At 40.3% G+C, this 19,012-nt stretch overlaps 1 protein-coding gene across 2 annotated transcripts in view; it reads right to left on the reverse strand.

The window, feature by feature from the left end:
- ZNF385D (zinc finger protein 385D) overlaps window positions 1–18,687 on the reverse strand; it is a 443,232-nt gene extending 424,545 nt beyond the window's left edge. For both annotated transcript variants that reach the window (XM_042477445.1, XM_042477444.1), the window contains exon 1: window positions 18,446–18,687. The gene's annotated coding sequence lies outside the window, so the exon portion shown is untranslated. The remainder of the gene's footprint in view (window positions 1–18,445) is intronic.
- Between the last annotated feature and the right edge of the window lie 325 nt (window positions 18,688–19,012).

Consider the following 19,012-nt stretch of genomic DNA (forward strand, 5'->3'; position numbering starts at 1 on the left):
CAGGTCTAATTGTGATATTGACAGTACAACTACATAAGTATAAAAATTCACTATGGTGTACATAGGTGTACAATGTACATGTGCATTGATTATAACATAGGCATATTCACATCCTCAGTATTCTTCCTCAAACTGCTGCACTTGTAGACTAAAGAAACATGTTTGCAGAAATACTTGCTTTATTTTCTCCTTGACTGTTAAAAAGAAAAGGTAAATAGCTTGTTCTCTTTCCAACTCTACCCTTCTTTCTCTTTTTATACACAAGTAAAAACATATTTCAAAATCAATTTCATTACCTTCACAGCAAGTGAACAATTTTCTTTTAACTGAATATTCTGGTTCATAGTCAATCTGTTCCAACATACTTTCAGATTTTGAACAAACCAAGTGTTCACCAAGAAGAGTGGCATCTGTCTGCTTTTTAATGCAGGTTATACAAGAAGTCAGAAATGATTTGAAGGCAAACAACAACAACAACAACAAAACAAGGCAGAGACAAACAATACAATATTAAAATAGAAAGTGCAAAAGAATTGCATGGTGTGTCTTTAAGGGTCACATCATGTTAATAGAATAATTATTCTATTCTCCTCACCGCCTTGGTCTCCGCTGCCACCACAGGAAAGGCCAGGTGATCGGGTTGGAGGCCAAGAGGCCTCCAGGCTGCCACCCAGACCTTCGGTGGCGGCAGCAGCGACCAGGATGACCTCCTTTATTTTTATTTTCCAATTTTCTTCCACGTACTTCTCTATTTTATCCACAGGATTCTCCCCTGCTTGATGTAATTCCTTATAAAATTCTTCAATTTTTAAAATTTTTCTTTCATCATTCTGCATATTTTACCAGATTTAACCTTAACCATATTTATCAAACTTTCTATTTTCTTCTTTTAATAATAATAATAAATTTTATTTCTATACCACTTTTCCAGAAGATCAAAGCGGTGTACACAAAATTTAAAACCAGTTACAAACACATCATAAAATAGATAAAACCAATAACACAATATACAATATACAAATCTAAAATAATCATTTGAAAGGATGAGGCAGAAATTTAATGGAATCAAAATACACAACTTCATTTTCCAGAGGGGAAAGCTTGACAGAAGAAGAAAGTTTTTAGCCTCTTTTTGAATGTTTCCAGGGGGGTGATAAGGTGGAGCTCCTCAGGAAGATTGTTCCAGATTTGTGGGGCCGCTACTGAGAAGGCCCTCTGGGATGTAGTAGCATATTTAGATGATTGAATTTCCAGCAAGTTCTTCCCGGTTGTTCTGAGTGTGCGGGGCAGATTATATGGGGAGATGCGGTCCCTCAAGTAACTCGGGCCCAAGCTATGTAGGGCTTTATAGGTAATAACCAACACCTTGTATTGTGCTCGGAAGCGAATAGGCAGCCAGTGCAGATCTTTCAGAATAGGTGTTATATGGGCAAACCTGGAATCACCAGTGACCAATTTGGCTGCCATGTGTTGTACTAGCTGAAGCTAGTTGCCCCATGTAGAGCGCATTACAGAAATCTAAGCGAGAGGTTACCAGAGCATGTACCACAGTTTCAAGGTCCCTTTGGCCCAGGTAGGGTCGCAGCTGGCATATCAATCGAAGTTGATAGCAAGCACTTCTGACCATGGCATCTACTTGAGATGTCAACTGCAGGGACAAATCCAGAAGTACTCCTAGACTGCGAACTTCGTCCTTCAGGGGAAGTGTGACCCCCATTCAGGACAGGTGGATCTAGCCAACATTTTTTAATTTTTATTACTATATTCAAAAAATTCTCTTCTTAAGTAAATCAAAGTTTCTTGTTCTTTGTCTGTTTCCATTTTATCCAATTCCTCTCTTAATTCTACCTATGTCTGTTTAGCCTCCTTTCAGAACTACCCAAGATATGGAAATCTCACCAAAAGTATAGTTGCCAATGATATTTAAAAAGAGACGACCCATCTAGTTCAGGTACCAAGAAGTTTCATACCAGTCTCAGCTCCAGGAAAGGACTGAAACAACTTCTCAGCTATGAACATCCAACTATGGAATAGCCCATTGCTCTACACATGGGCTGAACATTTCACAAGGTAAACACTGAACAGAGGTGTGGCAAGGTACTGTCTAAGCTATTATGCCTAATGTATGGGCCTGTTCTTGGGGTTCAACAGTATTTATACAAGCTAATTGTATTCACACTTGCAGACCTAGTAATCTGGTGCTGCTGCCTCTTTATAACTGTCATGAACATGCATAAGATAAATAATAATACCCCAGCTATTCCAGTGTGATTTCCAAAACAGGAAAACATTCAGTGCAAGGTTATCTGAGGTATCACTTTCCAGCAGATTCAATGGTATAAATATTGTGTACTACAGCTAACAGCAATTTAGTTCTCTTGCATGAAGCTGATCTGACCCACAGCCATTAGAAACAAAAGAACTCTCCATTGAAAACTGCACAGCAAACACAAGGACTTCAAATGCTCTCTTCAGTGTTACAGACAGTATGAGCAAGACTTTTGATTGGAACATTTTGCATTGCTTTGAAGAAAACAGTACCTTTACATATAGAAAGATATGCTTTTATCAGGCTCAAACCAATGTTTACATTCTTGACAAGACATTCTACCCCACCGAATAAAAGGTTGTTGATACAATATGTATCTCTATAGTATTCAGATTGGATTTTCTCTCATCAAGTGATGCAACAATCTCTTATTTGGCAATCTACATGACCCAGATATTGAGCAGCAAATTGAATTACTGCCCAAACTCTGGAGGGAATGGATCAAAGTGATAGTGACTGCTCTTTCAACATAAAAATAAAGAAGCCACAAAAGAAGAAGACCTCCTCTTGTTGCTGAAAAATGTCAGTGTTATAAATACATTGACTCTACAGTCTATCATGAGACTAATGGCTAAGTTAAATATGAACTTCTAATATTGCAAGGAACAAGATATGCAAGACACATGTTCACTATTTCATGCTGCCTTCAAAACTACTCTATATATTTTTTTAAAAAATGCCAAAATAATTACATATATTCTTCACAGATCCTGTAAGGTTCCTCCTGCTACTGCTACATACTCAAAGTCTTTGTACACGTTTCACATCTTCTTATGGCAGTACATACACACTTCTGGCCCCAAGCATTTCACATAAGGGAGATTCAGTCTGTATAACTATTGTGCAGTTGTACCCAGGCTTGCTTATAATGATCCATGAAAAGGAAGTAAAATTGTTTCCTTATCTGAACACATTACAGTGCTATATGTAAGGATCAGAATATTGTTTTCTAGGACACAAAGAATTCTGAACAGGATAATATACAGTACTTGCTTCAGTAGCTATTAGATAACCTAGTAAATAGACCTACGTACAAACAGGCTGGTGAATTACTGACACTGGGCAACCATAACCTTCAAAGTCATGTACATCAACCAAAGAGAATTATGCTCAGAGGAGAAACAAATTGCAGCCCCATCTTGTTACAGACATTTCTAGCAATATATTTATGTCCACCATGCCACTGTCAAATGTGATCACAACCCTGTGATCTGAAAAACAGAGATTAAAGAGGCCACCGGGAAGCAGGAACAAATACAGTTGGTAAAAACTGGACATATGAGGCTGACATGAAAAACACTTCAAATGCTGGAATTGGATAGCTCCTTTCCTCCTACCATTAAATTAAAATTGTTAGAGCTTTGGAATAAAATGTGCTAATTTGTTTCTATACTGTAATTATCATTACAACTTTACATGAAAAATAATGTCCACTACACTAAGTAGAAATTCTAATTGAGTCTCGTTGCTTTATTTCCCAATGAAGGTTATTTATTAACTATCTATGCATTATACAGTATTTCTGAAATACAGGGCAGAGCAAATGACTATGTAATGAGATTCCAGCAAAATTTTATATACACAGAGAGAGAGAGCGCTGCATGATAGGAATTACAACAGTAATGGTCGGTTTGAGTCTGGCATAAGGAAAAGGGGATGGGTAGAAATCAAATAAACAAATAAATAGTGGGCAGAGTCTGGCAGTGAGGGAATTGTGATGCTTTACTTGCATGTCTTGGAAACAGCCCCCCCACACACACACACACAAGTGTGGCTGATTCAAATAGCCAAGTCAAAATCTACTGTTATCAAGAAGCTGCTCTTCTCCTCTCCCTGACATTGCACTCCAGTTTTTGTGTGTCTTCAAGTTATTTCCAACTTAATGGAGACTCTAGGGTGAACCTTTCAGTAGGGTTTCTTGGCAAGAGAGAGTGTGACTTGCCCAAGGTCAGCTAATGGGTTTCCATGGCTGAATGGGGATTTGACCCTGGTCTCCAGAGTTGTCGTCCAACATTCAAACCACTACACCATATTTGAGCAATTCCTTCTTGCTGTCTCCACTCCCAAATCCAAGCTTAGAGCTGGGAAGCCTCAGGCAGCTTGTTTGTTTCACCCTGCACTTCCATGAAATACAATTGCCGTTAAGTCAGAAATGACTTGAAGGCACTCAACAACGACAAACCTAAAACATTGGTTCTTGATTATTTATTTTACTATAGACTTTAGAAGTTAGCAGGTTTTACCAAGCTCCTTTTTCCCTGAAGGCTTAATCCAATCACAAACATGGTGAGTGACAAATGTTAGAGTTTGGGGGGGGGGGGGGGTTAGTCCTCAGCATGTCACATGTGAAACATCATGTGCCAACTGTGCTTGAATTTCCAGTACTTACTTTATATGGAAAATTAGTGAGAAGACCCTACCAGGATAGAAGTGAGTTTATTTCTAAAGTTTTCATTTCAAATGATAAAAGGGGGGAGGTAAAACATAACTGTGAAGTGCACAGTATTTCCATACTGCACTGGTATTAACTGCATAAAGAAAGTCCATCACTTTTCTGTTCTTCCTGATGTTTACTCAGAATCTCCTTTCTTGTAATTTAAACCCACTGTTTCAGGTCTCACCTTTGGAAACAACAGAAAATAAATGTACTCCATAATCTGTGTTATAGTCCTTCAAATATTCAATGATGATCATGTTATTACTTCTAAATGAAGTTGTATGCAGGCTAAACTATACACAGTTTTATAAATTATAAGCTTGACAATAACCTTCTTAACCTGCCTTGCCAAAAGTGGAAATAGTAAGATACATAAATCACAGCAGAGTAGTATGATTATTTATCACATTCTAGATCAGGGCTGGAATCTCATGGTCAGCCAGATGTGTTCCTCCTCTGATGAAGTAAAATTTCTGATTTACTTTGCTAGGCAATTTCTTGTAAAAATTGGTCTACTTGATGGATGGTTCTTGAGATTCATCTTGAATAACTGTTTTCTCCATAGCAATAACAATATGGATATATATTATAGTATCTTTAGTATAATATGTTTCCATCTCTTGGTTTGAAATGGATATTTAAGAGTGCATAGTTCATACAAAATGCATTGCAGAAACTATATATATATATATACAGTGGTACCTCGGGATACGAAATACCCAGGTTACGAATTTTTCGGGATATGAAAAAATCCCATAGGGATTTATTGTTTCGGGTTACGAAAGTTTTTTCGGGTTACGAAAAAACTCCGGAGCTGTTTTAAATGGAGCCGCGGCAGAGCCGCGGCTTTTTTCCCCATTAGCGCCTATGGCAATTCGGGTTACGAAGGTTTTTCGGGTTACGAAATTAGCCGCGGAAAGAATTAATTTCGTAACCCGAGGCACCACTGTATGTATATATATATATATATATATATATATATAATCAATGTACTCATAAAATCAATTCTTTACCACTACATCTTCTTACTGTAAGGAAGGTTTCCTGGACTACATAAACCTTTAATCTGATATGGCTGGATTTTTCTTATGTATTGTTTTCTATCAAGACAGGTTTCATTCATCCTGCAGTGACATACCTGATTTTTTTCCCCTGTTCAAATATAGAAATGTACATTTGCCTCAGCCTAAATGTCCTAAAAGCACCAGATCCTATCTTAGTTTGGAATCTAAATATGGTCAGCCCTGGGTTAGAGTTTGGATGAATACCAGATGTTGTACACTATGTTTCAGAGGAAAGAACTGGCAAAACCATCTGTGAGTATTCCTTGCTTAAGAAAACCCTATAAAATTAATGGGGTCACCATACATTCACAGGTGACCTGAAAGTCACACACAATTGTCTCAGAACTCCTTTTGTGACATTTTTACTCTGGTTTCATGACAATGGCGGGAAACAGATGGGCAGAAGCTGCTCCCTTCTGCCCCGGATGGAGGTCGCAGCAGACAAACGCCGCAGCCTCCAGGATCCTGAAAAAACCTGCTCCCGCGGGTTCTTTTTACAGCACATGTGGGTTGCCATTAGCATGCTCATGAGCAATCATGACATCCATGCGATGTGATGTTGTTTGGGTGCTGCGCCACACAGACATCATCAGTGTGTACCTCGTATGGACAAGCGCATGCAATGATGGTGCACGGGTGCCAATAGTAGGTCTGGGCATATGTGGATGCCCAGCCCGTGTAACCCTGATTTTGGCCACAAGCTGGCACAAAGCACCGGTCTGTACTGGGCCAATATCATCTTAAAACCTGTTTCTCATTTCTCCAGTAAGGTATTTACTTTCTCCCCAGTCTGGCGTTCTTGTAAAATGCCAGCTTGAAAAGAAACCCTTCTTACTTTACTTTTTCATCCAAATCATTTATAAAGTTGTTGAACACTACTGGTGGACAGAAGACTTGCCCCAACACTATGGGAGGGGCCCACAGTTGCAGTGGGTGCCTCTGGGGAACTGATACCACACTGCTGCTGCTGCTTCTGCCTCAAATCTCATAATGACTGCTACCATCATGAGATTTGGCCACATGATTTGAGTGAAATCTCACCCCAGATCACGTGAAATCTCATAAGGGCAACAGATCTCGCAAGATTTCAAGTGGGAACTGAGCGGCCATATAAAGAGCAGCTCCACCTGGCTCCCACCAAATGGAGCCCAGCAGTCAATTGGCTCATCCCAACCACCCCTTGTGTTACTGATTGTACTCCACATCCCCAGGCTGCATCTGATCACATTCGGAGCCAAGAGGAAATTTTCCCATGTTATTGGGGCATAGTTTTTTTTACTCCAATCTAGGGGTTGGATATTCTTCTTCTATGTAGGCTGTTTAGTTAAGTTACAGTTGTATAATCCTGAATGTTCTATGAGCTAGTGGTCCCCAACTGTGATCTTTAAGGACTTTGGGAATTCAGCTCACAGAATCCCACTATTAGCCATCATGGCTGAAGCTTCTGGGAGCTGGTCCAAAATCTCTTAAAGGGCACAGTTTGGAGACCACTGAGAGGCTGATTGCTCCCTACCAGCAGCGGGGGGGGGGGAGCGGGGGGGCAGTCCCATCACATGGTATATTGGGACTTTTGATGTATATGGTTTGTCAGAACTTGGGCAACAGAACTTTAGGGGCAGGGGTAGTCAAGCAACATTATCACAGTAATTGATTTATGAGGCTACACATGAATGAACCCTTCTCTTGGGTTCTCCTTCTCCCCCTCCCATAGATCACATACTACATCTACATTCATGCAACATTTCAAGAATTGATTTTTACCAGGTACCACTGAGACTGCTTTATTATTATTCAAGAGCTATAGTCAACATGCTAAAGTGTTTTAATAATATTACACTAGTTAAACATTAGAATCATTTTGTTTTGGTGAAAACATTTGTCTTTTCCCTCACTTGATCTCTGTTAGATCTGTATCCTGGAAACAATATCAATATTTTATTGGTGGTGGCCATTTTAACTAGTTCTCAGTTTTTTGTGGGTTTTTTGGGCTGTATGGCCATGTTCTAGAAGAGTTTATTCCTGATGTTTTGCCAGCATCTGTGGCTGGTATCTTCAGAGAATGCTGACCTGGAAAAGAGTGGGTATATACACACTGTGTGACCCTATATATACCCACTCTCTTCCAGGTCAGCATTCTCTGAAGATGCCAGCTACAGATGCTGGTGAAACGTCAGGAATAAACTCTTGTAGAACACGGCCACATAGCCCCAAAAACCCACAGAAAACTATGGATGCCGGTCAAGAAAGCCTTCGAGTTCTGAGATAATACAATGAAAGAGAGAAACATATCTTTTCAAAAATTCTAGGTTAATTTAAACTGACCTGGGAAGTAGGAATGAAAAGTCCTTGATAATGCTGAACATTCCTAAGAAATAGTTTGCGATTAAGAAAACATCATGTTGATCTTCAAAATAAAATTAGTTTGCATAACTGGGACCTTCAGAGACTATTTTTCTTATCTGGAGGGGCTCTAAGTAGAGTTGTTCAACAATTGCTTTGCCTCAACATCTAACACTCCTTTTTCTCCATGAAGCACACTCACTGTTTCATTGCTCTCCTGCTTCTTCCCAGAGTACTCCTTAGCTGAACAAGGTAACCAGTATCCTTATTCTAAAAGGCCTTACCAGTTCTTCCCATGGATACAGGCAGCATGCATGGGAAGAGACAACAAAGTGACAAAATGCCAGACTCTAGACCAGTGATTTCTCCCTTTTTAACAAACTCCATTTGTCTGGCAGCAACCACTTCCTCTCAGAACAATTTGTCTTGTCCATGGTTCTGAAGTACCTATTTTGTACAATTTTTGCTTTGTGACCTTTGAGTAGATACACGTTCCTTGTCTGTTACAGTCTTTGCTCCACACCTCACCTCCTCCTTTGTCCAGAATCAACCAAGGTCTCATCCTTGCCAGAACCGGGAAATACATGCATTCTCCAGCTGGAAAGGCAATCAGAATTCTTGTCCCCTGATTCTTCTCACTACCAAATGCAGTATGTGTAGGAAATAATAGTATTCTCAAATCATGTAGTTCTTTATCCTTCTGTTACTGAGAATAACACTGAGTGAAATCCAGGGTAAATACATCTGGGAAAGTGATTGGTGCTGCCAAGATTCCAATCAATTATTATAGCAATATGAAGAAACAAATTCAAAGCCTAGGCAGACATTCCAAGTTTAGTTAATGGATAAGATTATTCATTGTTATAACACAGTGAATCTGAATGGAAAGACAACTGAAGGAGCTTGTGAACAGAATTCTAACACTGGAAATTTCCAGATGTGAATATAAAATGTTACTGCGCATGATGTAATCAAAACATGAAAATCATATTTTGTCAAACTTCTGGAGCATAAGCTCATTCCTAGAACACATTTGGAGAAACTATTTAACCACAGAGATTCAGACTTGACTATATGTTCCTTGTTAGCAAGACAGTTTTTTGTGGAGGCGTTTCCCAAAACTTTTATTCATGTCTACATAACATTATGCATTATGAGTTCCCATGCTGTAAGTAAAATCTATCCTCATATGGGCAGCTCTCCAATTCTCATGTACCAACTTTCCAGTCTACACAACACCCTGAAACACTGACTGTGTATGCCATTATGCATACAAAAATGTGTGTGAGTTAAGGGGGGAAATGGTATGATGTATGAAAACTACTCCACCTTCATGCACTAGATCTACAAGTCCAGATACGCTAGCCCAGTCTTTAAGTTTATATAACTTTCTACCATGAAACCTGTGGATCAATATCCTGTATCAGGAGATGTACAAGTATCAGGTAGCTACACAACTGTAGCTATATCTCCCAATGCTAACCTTACCATGTAAGCAGCACAATCTCTCCAGAACATTATTTCTATCTTGTCAAGAAATAGGGAGATGAGCAGGGATGTACCAAGCTGTTTTCCTGTGAGGACATCATATGCAGGGATAACTGGAGGTCTCTGTAGATGCCTGCCACAGTGCATCCAGCCACAGCTATAACTGGATTCATCCCCACACATCCCCCTGTTCTCCAACAACATGAAAATGGCTGGGGGTGTGTGTGATGCGCTGTGTGCTTATGATCTGGGTTGGGGCGGGAGTTTGGCCATTCTATGATTAGAACAGAATTCCAATCTATGCAACAACCATAAAAGTGAGTTGCAAAGGCAAAAGACTGATTTACAGCATTATAATTCACTAACAAAATGCAAGCCATAATGGTTTTTTTAAAGTAAATGTTGCTTTCCTCAAATTACCATAAAGGTAAATGTAGTCCCTTGACATGAATATCTAGTCATAACTGACCACAGGGGTCAGTTCTCATCTCCATTTCTAAGGTGAAGAGCTAGTGTTGTCCAAGGACAACCTCCTCCATCCTCATTCTCCACCGTGAGGCCTGGCCTCTCCACCGCATGTCCTGGCCTCTCTGCCTGGCCAGGCCTTCCCATGGCCTCTCCGGCACCGGCCTTTTTCTGGTGCAAAGGTAGTTGGAACTATGCTCATTGCTGAACCAGTTTCTGGACCGAATCTAGGAATCGATTCAGCAACGAAGTGGGAATGAGGTCCAGGATGGTTTATCTAAACCAAAAATGCAGGATGGTCTGTCTAAAGAACTTCCAGTTGAACTAAGACTTAAAAGAGGCATATACAAGAAATGGAAAGGGGGGGGGGGTATCACTAGAGAGGAATTCAAACAAATAGCCAGCTCATGTTGGGAGAAAGTCAGAAAAGCTAAAGTGTAGAAGCAGTCCAGGCTTGCTAGAGAGGTTAAAATCTATAAAAAAGACTTCTTGGTTATGTCCAACACAGCAGTAGAAAACAAGTTTGCCCCATCCTCAATATGACATTCCCTCAAATGTTTAAACAAGGCTATCATATCACCAGCTCGCTAAGTCTCTCCTCTTAGGGCATGGTTTCCATGAAGTAATGGTTTCAAATACAGGAAAAGAGATTCCATCTAAACATTTGGAAGAACTTCCTGATGATAAGAGTGTCGTAGAGCTTCCTTCTGTGGATGTTTTTAAACAGAGGCTGGATGGCTATCTTTCAGGAATGCTTTGAATGTGTATTCCTGCACGGCAAGGAGTTAGACTGGATAGCCCTTGAGGTCTCTTTCAAGTGTGATTGAAAAGTACTGCCTTTGCTTTAAATCAGTTATTTGGCTGCAGAGATACAAATCTGATTGGCTGCATAATGGTTTGATGTCAGTACATTCAGCATGCAATCTCACTGTGTTTAGCTAGAATCATTCTATGAAAGAGAAAGACTCTCTGAAAGGGTGTGGGGTGGGGAATGTTGCCAGCGCAACAGTAGATCACAGAAACAATGACAGCAAACAGCATCAATGTGTATTGTATGTGTTTTCAGGATTTTAAGGGCCCTATAAATTAAAAGAGGAGATATTCAGCACAACCCTACAAGGAATGATTCATATAATCAAATGCAAGAAGTATAGATTAGATCATAGTTTGGCTCCATAAAACTGCCATCATGATGTTGACCTCAGTACAAAAGAAATTTACAATTGCCTGCTCAATGGTGCTGCTGCTAGTCTAACCACCATCCCTCACCCTCATCTTCCTTTTCCTAGCAAGCCATTTTCCATGTCTACATTCCTCGTGACACTGCATTATTTCCTTACATAAAATTATGACCAACGTACGTTTTTGCAGTAAATTTTATGACAGTACAATTTTGCATTTCTTTCTATGAAATTTCCATACTTTACCTTGCTGTTTCCCTCCTACAGACTTATTGGTGTACATTGGAAAAACTTTTGTTTGTACAATGATTCTTCTAGAGCAATCCTACAATATTTCTAACCACCTGGAGCTGAGCTATCTTACAGCACCATCCCTTGCCCATTGGGTTCAATGGTATCTTAATTCTGAATAGGCAGGTATACACTTAACCACAAAGTAAATGGAGCATCTAGACATAGCCATGTTGGCCATATAGCAAATCCAATAACACCCAAACAATGATACCTTTACTGGACCAAACAAAATGCACAATTGCATGTTGCAAGTTTTCCAAATCACACAGGCTTCATCAGACAAACAGGAGAAAAAACTTGATTATGTTAGTCATAGGCCTGCATTTTCTGTATCTGTTCTTAGTTCAGATGGTAGGAAGGACTATCTGCAGGCTGGCACCTCCCCCTTTGGCCATGTAGTCTCTGGGACATTTTCAAAGTCAAGGAAATTTAATGTCCATTTGCAACTCAAAGATGTTTCCTTGGATTTCCGCATGTCTCCTTCCTTTGTGAAGCCACAGTCTCCTATGTAGGTAGAGGACACTGAATTTCTCAAGAAGTCTTCATGTTTTGCATCAGGTGGTGTAGATGGTGTAGAGGTAAAGAATGCCAATCAGTCCCAATATTAGAAAAAAATGGTTTACCTTTGTTGTAGACAGAAGCCTCAGATAGCAAGGTCCCAATGCGATGCCACTGTTTATTTTATTCTGAAAATGCTTTTACATTAAAAAAAAAAAAGTACAATCAGCCCTCAGTATCTGTGGATCCCTACTGTAACACACACACACACACACACACACACACACACACACACACACACCAGAGGATACAAAAATCCACTGATGCTCAAGTCCCATTGTCCCTAATGGCAGCACAGTCACACTACCATCAGCAACAAATGCACCCCCTCTCTTGCTCTCCCACCCTCCCTCCCCCTTCCTTCCTTCCTTCCTTCCTTCCTTCCTTCCACTTATGATGACACAAGCCCCTTGGTATTTTTAACCCCCAAAATGCACCATTTTGTGTGAAATACATTGTGAAAAATTGATTTTCACAAACAAAGAAGTTCCATGTGAAAAAAAATCAACAAAACTGAGAAAACTCTCTGTCTCAGGTAGTGGGGGCCATTATCAGTTCTTGCATTTAAAAATGGAATAAGAGAGGATTTATTGTTGTTTTTGTTGTTTATTTATTTATATAGCACCATAAGTTTTAGACGGTGCTTTACATAGTGATCAACCAAAATGCAGATAAAAACCTGCCTACAGCATACAATCTAAAATCAAAAAGCAATAAAATATAAACTAACAACTTATTAAAATAAGTCTAAGAGAAAAGACTGCAAAAGATTCTATTTCATAGAATCATAGAGTTGGAAGAGACCACAAGGGCCATCCAAAGTTCACACACTCTCTATGAATATTTTCTTACAAAAAGAAGAAATAAAAATTGAAACTATGAGCAACTTTGCTCTTTCTTCTGAGAAGCCATGCACCCTTGCATACAAGAAAGAATATATTCCCAGATACCAGAAAAAAAATTATATACAATGTTGTAACTTAAATAAAACATATCAGCTTTCTATATAATATAGGTTTCCAAAATAGCAGAACAAAATGATGAGTAAATACTGCTTGCAGCCAATTTCAACCTTTGTATTGTCAGCATATAGCAGTTAAAACCGGATTGCTGTTCTATTCCTTACACTTGAACGGAGGCATGAATGGCATCCACAGTTAAACACCATCCTTGTGAAGTAATAGTAGGTTCTTAGGCTAGAAGAGAATATTCATGATTCTGTTCACTTTTCCAAGAAGAAAAGAGAATCAGAGAAATAAATTAATATTAGGGTGGCATGCAGCTTCCAAAAGGTTCTTCATATCCTCCTTCCTTATGTTTTTATATCCCTACAAAAAGAGCCCTGGTGGCAGAATGATTAAATGCCTGTACTGCAGCCACTCACTCACAAACCACAAGGTTGCAAGTTCAATACCAGCCAAGGGTTCAAGCTCGGCTGAGCCTTACATCCATCCATAGCTTGCTAAAATGAGTACCCAGCTAGTTGGGGGCAATTAGCTTACACTTTGTAAACAACTTAGGGAGTGCTTAAGTTCACTGATAAGTGGTATAGAAATGTACTTGCTATTGCTACAAATGTCATTCCTTATCTTTATTCAGGCATCAGTAAACCATATCCACAATTCCATTTACAGCTTTAATATGCTGAATTATATTTAAAATATTATAGGACATATATATATATCCTACTTCCCTTTTTGTCATCCCTGTGGGCTTTTCTTTAGAAAATATATTTCAGATGAAACTATGGTTTTGGTAAAGGGAACAAGCTGTGTTCGTAACCAATCCTGACATTTATTTGGAGATGTCACATTTAGAAAGTGAAGTTCTTCTTTGAAGTTGAAGATTAAAAAGAATGTTTTTTTCTAAAAAAAATACTCTTACGTGCACATTTTCTTTTTGTTCATGACAATACAAAAGTACAAATTAATGATCAAAAGCTTAACTTGTCCACCTTCAGTTCAAATCACCAAGTATGATTATTGTCTCTTACATTATTACAATGGACTTCCTCCCAAGGAGATAAAAGTGGCATTTATGCTCACAGCAATCCTATGGATTATGTTGAGGCAGTGAAACAACCAGTTGCCTTGACAGACCTTCACCTGTGTTTCCTACATTTTATCCTAAATGAATTTTGAAAAATGACTTCCATGATAACACTTTTTCTTGATGACTATGTTTTTTTAAAAAACCAAGTAAGTGAACAGTAGTGCTAGTCTTCATTTACATTCAGAATTAAATATATTTTGCTGTTCCTAATTATTGTGCCATGAGAACACTATATTTCAATATCTGTATTAGACTTCAGTAATCAACCAATTTGTAAACATGACTCTTGAAGCTTTTAGTTGTATTTTATATGTGTCCCACATGATATAATGTTATGATTCTACATATAACTTTTTGTGAAAAACCTTGCAGTACTGGATACTTTGAACAAGTGTTCTTAAGATGATACTATATGACTCATCTGGGATTAAGATCTATTAAACTAAGGGACAAAACAGACAGTTCCAAAGGGGTGGCATGACACCACCCTGAGAGAGCTGGATTGCGGCCACAGTAACCTCACGCCACAGCCCCAAAAAGGAGCAGAAAAAGTCGACTTCTATTTGGGGCAGAAAAATAGCGTGCTTTCGACACTAGAGCCAACTTTTCACCGGCTCTGGGGCAAGTGGTATCTGAACGCAACCCTCATGTCGCCCAGAAGCTGGCCAACATGTAATCGTCTGGATGACTTGGGGGCATGGTGTGTCCAAACGCCATACCCCCAAGCCAGCTAAAAGCTGGCTTTACCGGGCCATCTGTTGTGACCCTCAGGAAGCCATTTCTAAATGAGCATGAATGGATAACACCAGTTTCCCAATTTCACCACCAGTTGACCCAAGATGCTGCACAGATGTAACATTTTCTGACATACCGTATATACTCGTCTATAAGTCAAAATATTTATCCCCAATAGTTGACCCCAACATCCCAGGTTGACTTATTTAAGGGTCAGTATGGTAATAGATATTGCTTTATGCTGATGATGTGATAGCAACTCTTTCAGTTTTCCCCATGCAGTCAGGGGAGCAGTTTATTTCTCTCTTGAGCCCAGCAGAAAGAATCCTGGGTGACTTATTGCTGTCAAACAAACAAACAGAGTCCCTCTCCCAGCCTGGGCTGCCACTGTCTGGGGAATGAAGGCTGAAATGCTGAAGCAAAAAGCCTCAGTTTTAGTCCTTCTTCCTGCATGCACATATAGACACACTGAAGGAGCTTCCAAGTTTTATCCTTGACTTATCCACAGGTCATGGCAAAATCCATAATTTTGGCCCAAAACCTGCCCTCCATTTATACATGAGGTCAACTTATAGTTGAGTATAAATGGTTGCAGAACAGAGGTCTTTTCCTGCTAATGCACCATTACAGGGCTCCCAAGATCCCAATAACATTCCTCTATTAAGAACAATAGTTCTACTATTTGCTCCACCAAGATATTAGCAGGTTCCTCTTCTTGATGTGACAGCTTCACTTTGTTATAATTAAGCTGAAAACTGAAATAATGGTAGAAATGTCCTAATAAATGCTGAGCACTTAGTTCCTTCCTATGCACGCCATTCTTTTTGGTGCGTTCTACTGTTTAAACCACTTGATTTGTTGTTTATTGGTGAACTATGTTACTCTCCAGATGTTGTTGGGCTGCAACTCCCTGTAGTCCTAACTGGGTTAGCCAATGGAGGTGAGAAGCTATAATCCAGTAATACCTATAAGGCCATCTTTTGCCCACCCCATTCTATATTTTCAGGTAATCTCTTTCTCTTTGGAATGCTTCCAGCTTTTCACTAGTTGTTCAGTGAACTTATTTATTTATTTCAGATATTTTATCATTCCTTTAAAAGCAAAAGCCATCTCAAGGTAGTCTACATAGGAAAACTAGTATTTAAAAAAAAATCAAAATATAGTTCACTAAAACAGCGGTACAAACCAAAAAATAACCTCAACAGCTAAAAGGTAAAACATGTCATTTAACTATTCGGTTAAGAGCATTCTGAATCATTTGAGTCTTTGACGCTCATTTAAAAGCAGTAAGATAGGGAGAAAAGCCATTGTCTAAACATGGGCCATCCAGAACTTGGAGAAGTTACTTTTTGCATTGCAACTCTCAAAATCTCTCAGCCAACATGTTCACCATGCTGGCTGGATTATTCTGAAAGTTATAATACAAAAAGGTAATTATATATATATATATGGAATCAAACGGTTTAAGCTAATGTTATAAGGCTGAAACTGAAATGCTACACAATGAAACTGAGCCACAGCTGCAAATATTGGCCTCATTTCCACTTACAGATAAATCGGTGTGCGATCCGAATTGATGGATCAATTCGACATTGGAGCGTGGTTCCCACTACGTTTGCCCCAATCGCATTTTCTGACATTTCCTGGCATTAAAATAACCCACTTGTGTTTCGCATTTACGAATGAATTGATTCAAAATGACTTGGTTCCAGCCAGCCAAAGAGCAAATTTGAATTGATTCTCATCTGCTTGTGGTTCACACTTGTGCGGAATCGAGTTATTGAAAAAGAAGCTGAAAAAATCAGCATCAAAATGATGCAGGTTAAATAGATCTGGAACATGGCCTCCCTCTCAGAATCGCTTTGGCAATTTGGATTAAGTGGGAACCAGGGTCGTTTGAACCAGTTCAAATCGATTTGCGATCCGGTTTAAAAGGTAGTGGAAATGAGGCCATTGTTGGACTGTAGCTCCCAGCAACTCTATCTGGAGTAGCCAATGATAGGGAATGGTGGGAGCTGCAGTTCAACAAAATCCATTCAGCTGCAGGATGACTGCTCCTCATCCTGCCTCATTTGGGAACAAGCTCCATTGGGTGGACTTCTGAGTGTATACACACACACACACACACACACAATATATTAGGCTTTTATGCCTAATATTGCGAATATATGAACACAGCTGGACTGACATTTGAGTAAATATGCACAGGCTTGCATTATAAACCATTTTCCTGACATTGCTTTCCAAGCACCCAAAGATATTAAAGATAAACTTCACTATGTAAGACTTCTCCTTTGTAAACTCTAAGTAGCCTACTGACCACAGGCCTGAAGTAACAATTATGGTGCAGATTACTAAACGCTAGTATGGAGCAGTGGTTAGTGCTTGGCTGGCAAACTGGGACTAAGGAGTGCTAGGCTGGTTTAACTGAAGCCTTGATAGCCACATAATAAGCAAATGTGAGGCATGAAATTGCCTCTTTGCCAGATCAACCCCACAAAAAAATTATTGTGAGGATGAAGAAATGCTGCCTTAAAACTCATTGGAGGAAGGGGGGATGTTGCTATAACTAATAAATAGATAAAACTTACATAAAGCACATTCATCCCAGAAAACCATGAAATTTGCAGTTATGCAAAAAAGAAAAGAGTTAAGATGTATTTATTTGGATTTTTGAAAGCCCTGCTCTCTTTGTGTGTTGCAATTAGAAAACACTGTAGCTAGAAAAAGATTTCAATGTCTTTCTCAGTAAGGTTTTCATTATTATTATTATTATTATTATTATCATTATTTCTTGCACTAGATAGCCCTTCATGCATAGTTATGTCCTCAGTGCAGCCTCTTCATTCTTGATCAGCAGCTGAAAGCAGGAGGCAGGGCTAGGAATGGTGTTACTGGAACCACTGTAACTTCTTCTTTTAGGAACAAAAATAGCCCTAATAATCTTTTCCCCAACAAATATTGGACGAAATACACATTTTTTAAACAGAGAGGGGTGGGAGAGAAGGGGCTTGGCATAACCCTCTTCTTCCTCTCTCTCTCCTCCTTTTTTGTTTTGTGCTTAAAAGGCGGGAAAAACCAACAACAGCAGCAGCAGCAAAAACATCTGCACAAGGGGACTCTTTCTTTGGTGGCTTCCTCAGCTCCAAAGGCACAAAAGAGGCGCCAAAAGGGGAAAAGGAGAGCGCGCGCAGGGTTGCATCCACACTGGAGAAATAACCCGGTTTGGCACCGCTTTAACGCTTTTCTGGCTCAAGGCTATGGAGTTCTGGGAGTTGGAGTTACCGCCCTGACTCTGGGTGTGCATACACACTGAGCAAATAACCCGGTTTGGGACCACTTTAGCTGCCCTGGCTCTGGTGCCACAACCAAGTACCATGCCCAGAATTCCGGAGCATGGAGCCAGCAGGGCAACCAAAGTGGTCCCAAACCGGGTTATTTCTGCAGTGCGGACGAGGCTCGTGTCCGAGGCTGAGGCTGGAAGGAGGGGAGAGCGACTCACCTGCTCCTCCGGGCGGCGTCTCCCTGGGGCTTCTTCGGGGGCTGAGCTGCTCATCCTTCGGGAGGGAAACCCGAAGCGGAGGCTGGGGGAGAGTCCGGGGGAGAGCGGCCGGAGGAGGCTAGCAGCGCTGCTCTTCCTGCAGCCGGAGCAGAGGCTCTTGGCGGGGCATCCTCCTCTCCTTCCTTGCTGCCTCCAGCTCCGAAGGGGAGCCAGACTGGAGCAAGGCTGCCTTGCCAAGCGGAGCAGAGGCAGGAAGGCGGTGCGGTGCCTCCTGCGTGGCAGCTGAAGGGAAGAAGGCAAGGCAGGAAGGAAGGAGGAGAGAAGCCCAGAGCAAGGAACCAAGGAGGAAGGGGTCTTCCTCCTCCCTCAAACAGGGGGGACCAGGCGTCCTCCTTTCCCCCCATTGCAGCCTTCGGTCCAACCAGAAGGAACCCCCAGATGTCCTCCAGAATGCCAGCATCCACCGCCCTGGCTCTGGCTGTGCATCCGCACTGCACAAATAACCCGGTCTGACACCGCTTCCATCGCCCAGTGGCTTCATACCACGTTTAATGCCCTGGCTCTAGT

The sequence above is a fragment of the Sceloporus undulatus genome, chromosome 6 (assembly GCF_019175285.1).
Source record: "Sceloporus undulatus isolate JIND9_A2432 ecotype Alabama chromosome 6, SceUnd_v1.1, whole genome shotgun sequence".
In the NCBI taxonomy this organism is placed as follows: Eukaryota; Metazoa; Chordata; class Lepidosauria; order Squamata; family Phrynosomatidae; genus Sceloporus; species Sceloporus undulatus.